We start from the raw sequence: 6848 nt of genomic DNA, 5'->3' as shown, positions 1-6848 counted from the left end.
CAGCACTGACTTGCATATGGAGGAAAATAGGAAGAGGAGTGAGAGTATTGGAGGATAGATTGTTGGTAATTTGGAGATACTACTCGTTCTTGAATCCTCCGATCTGTTTTTTTTTCTTCAGTTTTAAGTTGAAAAATCCACTTTTTCCAAGACAAACAAATTAAGTTGAAAAAATCAGCTAAAAATACACACACAGATACACACACAGACAAATACACACACACACACAAACAATAATACTTGTCAAGACAGAGAGACACTGTGCATTATCAGTTCAGCCTAATCTGTGATCTAGATATTATGTTATCCTTAAAAAATATTCAAGGCATTCGAGAACTCAACAATAATACAAACTTCATTTGTATGTTTTTTATGTTTTTATTGATAATGATGTCTTTACATTTAGATTCTACAGTTTCTTTAGAGTTAATGCCACACAGCAATGCCTTAAATCAGCAGGGCGCAAAGCACTGACCGCTGCATGAGGGGCCAAAAGCCACTCCCAGGAGGTGTTCACCAACCCTTTGGCCTTAACGGGACTGTGGGAAACCAACAGTAGTACAGTGGAGAAGAGATGTAGAGTGGTGCAGGGGAGAAAACGTGTATGGAGAAGGGGCATTACATACCTCCAAAGGTCTATCATCAGGCCCAACTGCCTTGTCCATCCTTATCCTTTTCAATGTCTCCTTTACTTCGTCCTTATTAATCTTTGCTACTTCCTGTTCTACAATGGTCACTTCTGCTTTTTGTTCTCTCTTATTTTTCTCATTCATCAACTCTTCAAGCACTACTTTCATCTTCCTATCACACTTGCTGCTTCTGTACCATCCATAGAGTACCGCTGCACTACTAGCAAAGATCTCATTAAAGTTGAGGTCAGCGAGAAATGGAGAAAAGAAAACTCCTAGAGAGTATTGTCTGATGTTTGGGAGTTCCTCTCTAGAGGAAGTGATTGCACACTGCTCACACACAAAGACTGTCATCCATGGCACCATCTTGTTGGATAACTTGAGTTATTCTGCAAAAAAAAATAGGCAAAAATAAATATGTGCACCGTAATTTCCATTTTTACGTTTTTTGAAAAAAAATTCAAACCAATGTATCATTTTACCTAAGGCTTTACAATCATCGACATTATATACATAAACACCTCAAGGACCAGTGCTGCCCATTGGAGCTGACGTAGCAATGTGACCGCCATCTTGGTTGGGTCCCTCACTCAACCCAGTGCATTTATTGGTACTGAGGAAGCTGTATGCCCGACTAAAATAATCATAACTCCCTGAATATCTGCCCGATTTTCACACAGTTTGGTTCGTTACAAACAGCAAAGATAGAGTTATGATACAGGGCACTGTCACTTATTGAAAATACGACGTTTTTTCATGCTGAAATTCGATTTTATGATCTTTAGAAAGACAGACATATGGTATGGAATATTAATAAAGGTGTAAATAAATACATTTTATATTTTAAGAAAGAAACAAGTTAACTGAAATCTATTTAACCCTTTCTCACACACACATACAATCCTGAGCCTTCTGTGCAACAATATTTGAATATGTTTGTGTGCTCTGCATGCACACGTGCATGTACACATTTGTTTTTAAGGCCTGGAAAGGGGATCTTAAAAATGTCCAGGTCATTCCAGTATCTTACTCTACCCTGCTTGCAACTAGCTGGGGCTGGAGCTTAAGCCCCTTGAAAAATAACTGCTTTGCACAGCTTCTTGCATGTGCTGGCACTCTGCCACTCCAGGGTGCTTAATTTTGCAATGCAATGCAGCCCTAGATTGTGAAATACAGAGACAGCAAATTAGATCGGCAAGAAATAATGGTTTTCAATTCTGAATTTGGTTTCTGCAAAGTGCTCCACGAGTAAAAACACATCTTCTCAACCAATCTCAGCAGGAGCAATAAAATACATTGCAATGTCTGATCGTAACATGAAACAGTGAGAGAAAAACCTGGTGTAGGTATGCCTTTTCAAACCACTAGTTTAAATATTGATGCCAGTCTACGGCACACAGACACAGAAATGTCACTGTTTTTTTTTTTTTGTTTTTGTTTTTTTTTCTCGGGAAGAACTCAGGCCTTTCAATAAATTTAACTCCAGGTTGCAACCGTCTGATGGAGCCCCCAAATCATCAGCTGGTTTCAGACAGACATCATGACATGCAACAGACAGTAAACCAAGAAATCTTGCTAAAGGTCTTTTATTTTTTTTCCCTTCCCAACTTCTCAGAGTCTGGCTCTGGGATTATGTCAGTGACATGCATAAAGAGCGGAGGGTTATACACGCCATTACAAAGAAAGCAGGATGGAACAGGAAAATCACTGACATGTCTAAGCTGTTTGCAGGCACTTGTGGCAGTGTATAAACACCTAATGTTGATTTTCTTTGCACGTTCCTTTCAACAGATTTTTATTCAGACGAAAGTAAGTTGGGGTTTAAAGTGCTTTAGAGACACTAAAAGAGACGTTTAAAATGATCTACGCTTTTGAATGTCTATTGTATATCTCTAGGTTTCTGCAGTTTGACTGCTTTTATGATACATGATAAAGTCATTCTTAATGTCATACCATTGGGATTTGGAGATGTCTGGCCTAATGGTGAGTCCAAAGTGGTACCAGGCAGGCGGGCGACAGCAATAAATAGTACTGGGAGACCGCAGCATGAGCATTACAAAACTGCCTGTATTGGTTTGAAGGTGCTCCTTCTTGCATGTCTCTCCTCAAGGGAATCTCCGATTACAACAAGCAGATTTCACTGCTAGTGATGCAACTTCCAGTCTCCCCATCATCACTGTGTTTGTCCTCTCCCAAACATTTCTTCTGCAATCAGAATGAAAACGTCAGGTCAGCGTTATCAGTAAGAAAAAGTATTCATCTCGTCTGTTTGTCTGTAGTGATTCATATAAATCCCATTATAAAAATAGTAGGCAATATCATTAGCATAAGGGTTGAATGAAAGAACAAAAGGTTTTACTCTTTACGCCAGAACGATCCCAAATTCTTCCACAGACCACACGAACATCGTTGACTGATTTAAAACCAACATATGGAAACTTTAAAAAGCAAACGCAGGAAAAGTATGCCTGCATTAATGAAAGCTTATTAGAATCAAACCACTTGCAAAATAAAACATAATTGTGAATGTTAGTGAGTGTTTCAGCCTTCGATTAATAAAATAAATAAGGAGCTGGTCATAAAGACAGCATATAAAAGAGCTGAATATGTCAACGGCTTACAAAAACTTTACGAATTTTCTCTGATCTGAGTTTTCCAGCCAAAATGAGAACAAATGTAATGAAAATAGAGGTTGTGATATCTTTATACATTTTAGACAAAAATAATAATAATGATTTAATTAGATTTTAAAACCAATTGGTCCATTTCATTTTACGTATGATCTCAGTCACATGTTAAAATGTTTTGACCCCCTGTAATCCAGCAAGTAAAGACAAACGTAACATGCTACTTTAAAGGGGAACTTGCTGAGAAAAATTTAGTCACGCCATGTGTTTTGAAGACGTGGATTCGCATTCAGTAGAGCACAAGGAAGATCCTGCCCCTGTAGCCAAGGTACAATAACAACACATCAGAATATGACAGCAGTTAATACGGTAATTAGATTTGACCTTCATAGCCCCAGGCGGTTAAAGCCTGTGTGCTTTGCACGAATCTGTTGTTTAGAGAAACATCTGTCTTGACTGCAGGTATTTGATCTCTTTTGTATTCGAAGTTACATAAGTCCCACAAAAAAACCCCAAAAACTGCAGGCTCATTGAGAAGAAGGATTAGATTTGAATAAGGTATGTCAGCACATACTGTCAACTCCACATCTGCTGTCTTGGATTAATGATCGTCCTTCTCCACGGATTAGGATTAGGGTTTTACAATGGCTAATAAAAGATTAATTCCGGGGTAGGAGGCAAATTCATTTAACAAATCTGAAAAAACAATGATAACAAAAAGACTAACAGATCTTTTTTTTTTTTTTTTTGTCATTTTGATCAGGCAAGTCTAAGGATTTAAGAGATCTTACTGTTTCTTCTTGGTGTGCATTTAGACCTCAGATATGAGACACGTTTCTCTAAAAAATAAAATCCACTGACTATGTGTTGTTGTCAACTTCTGTGATTTCTGTTGTCCTGTTAACAGGATAAATGTGCAGCTTCAAGCAAAGGTAAATTTTAGGCTTTATATCATATTACTTTAGTTGAGTCTTTTCTAGAATGGTGGCTGAGTTTTGTTGTTCTTCCACTTTTTCCAACTTGTGCGGTGTCACATTTTGAGAGTTCATGCTTAGCTAGACAAACTAAAAAGATTACGTTTGAGTCCTCTGCTGGGGATTTAGAAAACAAAACAACAAGTGTTATATTTTCTGCAAAACCAACTTTGGCTGCAACTAGAAGATCCCTTTATTTCCAGAGAGACATGCACTTTCAGAAGAGAGAAATTATTGTTTTGCAAATGATAGAGGAGTGAAAGCCCAACTGAATAGATGAAACTCTTAATGGATGCCTACCTGGCAACCCAAATAGCATGTGTCTGTTTTTTTTTTTGTCAATGCCTGGGTTAAAAGCATAGCTGATCTGCAGAAACTAGTATATCATTGTGAAGTGGAAATACGATGAAAAGTGTGGCATGCATTTATATTCACCCCCATTTTCTTGGATATGTCTAAATGAAACCCAGTACAACCAGTTCAGATGTCACGTAATTAGTAAACAGAGTCCGCCTCCAAGGTCCTTACTGAAATTAGACTACTCAGAGAACCCTACAAAGACCTAGGAATACAGCAGATGCATTGGGGATGAAGTTGTGAGGGCGTTTGAAGCATAGGATTTGAGACAATCTCCCGAGCTTTGAACATCCCAGCTGTTTGGACTGCCATCCACAAACGTAAAGAATATGAAACAACTGCAAACCTATAAAGAAATGAAGACGGACTTAAACTGACAGTCCAGACAAGGAAAACAGTAATCAGACTCCGGGGAAGCTACTGACATTCACAGGTCAATAAGGTCAATTTGTTGACAGCTGTGCACACTGCAAAATAGACAGCCATCAGAAGTCCCTAGTTTGCAGAAACCATTGTACAGTATGTATGGGATGTTAGATTTAGGCTTTCTGTTGTGCTTTTGCTTTCTTCAGTTGTTCAACTGTTCTTTTATTATGTTCTGTCAGTTCTTCCCTTATTAATTTATCCCCTGAGGTTATTATTATTTTTTAGATTGTCCTTCTTTGTGCATTGGAATTGATTTATCTCAGTCCAGGTCTTCACTTCCTAAGTCTCCCTGCAGTCTTTCCGACGCAGCTGCTTCACATTATCTGCTGATTTACTCACCTGCATTCTGTGTCAGTCTTCACTTCCCCCTCGGTGTATTTGCACGCTGCTTTCTTCCATTTTTGCCTCATACTCCATTCCACCGTTTCTCTGCCTGTGCTGTGTGCCTCGTTCTGCTTGTGTCTCACCCATCTGTAAGTTTTTCTATTTGCTTCATTAAAGAACTCTGACCGTTTATCTGCAGCGAGGCACTTTGCTGACCTCCAAACACGACAACATGTGGGGCACGGATAACATGTGGAAGGTGCTCTGGTCAGATGAGACTCAAAAGTTTTGGAGGAGCTTAATACACACCACCCTTAATTAGCACAAAATACTGAAAACCATGGAATATTTCCCCTTCCATTTAATTTTAATACAATACTTTGTTTGTCTATTAGATAGAAGCTCAGTATAACACATCATATAAGATGACCAAATGTGAAACAGTTAAAGGTGTGTAAGTGTTAGTTAACTAAATAAAGTTTAAAAATGTTAATTATGGCCATTATTTTGGAACTTCAGCACATATCCACACTGTAGAATGAACAAAGAAAAACAGTTTTAGCATTAAATTAATGACAAAATAATTAATATAAAATGGTTCTTTACATCTTCTTGGACATGAATTTATATTTGTTTTTTGTTTTTTTGTGTCCTGTCAGGCATTAGGAATTGTTGTCTTAATGCCACAAGTGGAGCCTTATTGCTTTTGCATTGGTGCTCTGCTTGACCTATATATGCAAGAAGCTTTGAGATTTTATGCTGGAAGTATTTCATGCTATATGGACACAGGAACAGGAAGGTAGAGAGGAAAAAAGGAGAGAAACAGGTGAGACAAAATGCTAAAAGGGAGAAAAGGTGAAAGAGAACAAGGAGGGGAAAGGGAGAGAATAAGATAACGTCCTCTGAGTCTGCTTCTACACAGGCAAAGACAGATACAAAAAAAAAACAACTGATAAAGTGTTACAGGTACAAACAACCAACGCCTTGATACCATCACTGAATAATATACAGTAGTATTTAATACAACATGTGTAAAGTGACAGCTAGAGATAATAATAGAGGTTTACTGTTTAGAAGGGAATCTGTAAGCACCTGAATCTAAGCACCTGTAGGTGTTTGTGAGAGTGTTCTTGTGTATGTCAGGTTTATCCATAAGAAAAATGCTCAATAGTGGTTGTGAGGAGCCAAAGACACACACCCCAAAGCGTCGAGACAGACACCAGGGGAACCAGAACCCCAGATGCCCAAAGGGAGAAAACATGCCCAACATGCCCAAGAGGGACCAACACAGGGAAAGCTTCCTTCCCCATCCCAGGGAAGATGAGATATGAGCCCCATGAAACCCCCCAATAGCAACAATGCCGAAGCCCCCGAGAGCCGCGGGGAAGAGCCGGCAGCCCATTACGCCAGAGCGGATCCAGCCATGGGCCTAGAGACCCGAGGCCCATGGTCACCCAGCCATCCGGCAGGCTCCCTGACAGAGCCATGGGGGGGCCAGTTCGCGCAAAGCA

General features: G+C 39.2%; 1 long non-coding RNA gene across 1 annotated transcript; it reads right to left on the bottom strand.

Annotated features, from left to right (window-relative positions):
* Positions 1–401: 401 nt before the first annotated feature.
* Positions 402–5613, bottom strand: LOC118566464. Its single transcript, XR_004933040.1, has 3 exons — positions 5353–5613; positions 2583–2834; positions 402–1018 (listed from the first exon to the last, which is right to left on the bottom strand). It is a non-coding gene; the product is annotated as an uncharacterized LOC118566464 (long non-coding RNA).
* Between the last annotated feature and the right edge of the window lie 1235 nt (positions 5614–6848).

The sequence above is a fragment of the Fundulus heteroclitus genome, chromosome 16, assembly GCF_011125445.2.
Source record: "Fundulus heteroclitus isolate FHET01 chromosome 16, MU-UCD_Fhet_4.1, whole genome shotgun sequence".
Taxonomy (NCBI): domain Eukaryota; kingdom Metazoa; phylum Chordata; class Actinopteri; order Cyprinodontiformes; family Fundulidae; genus Fundulus; species Fundulus heteroclitus.
This window is presented reverse-complemented; position numbering and strand designations above follow the sequence as displayed.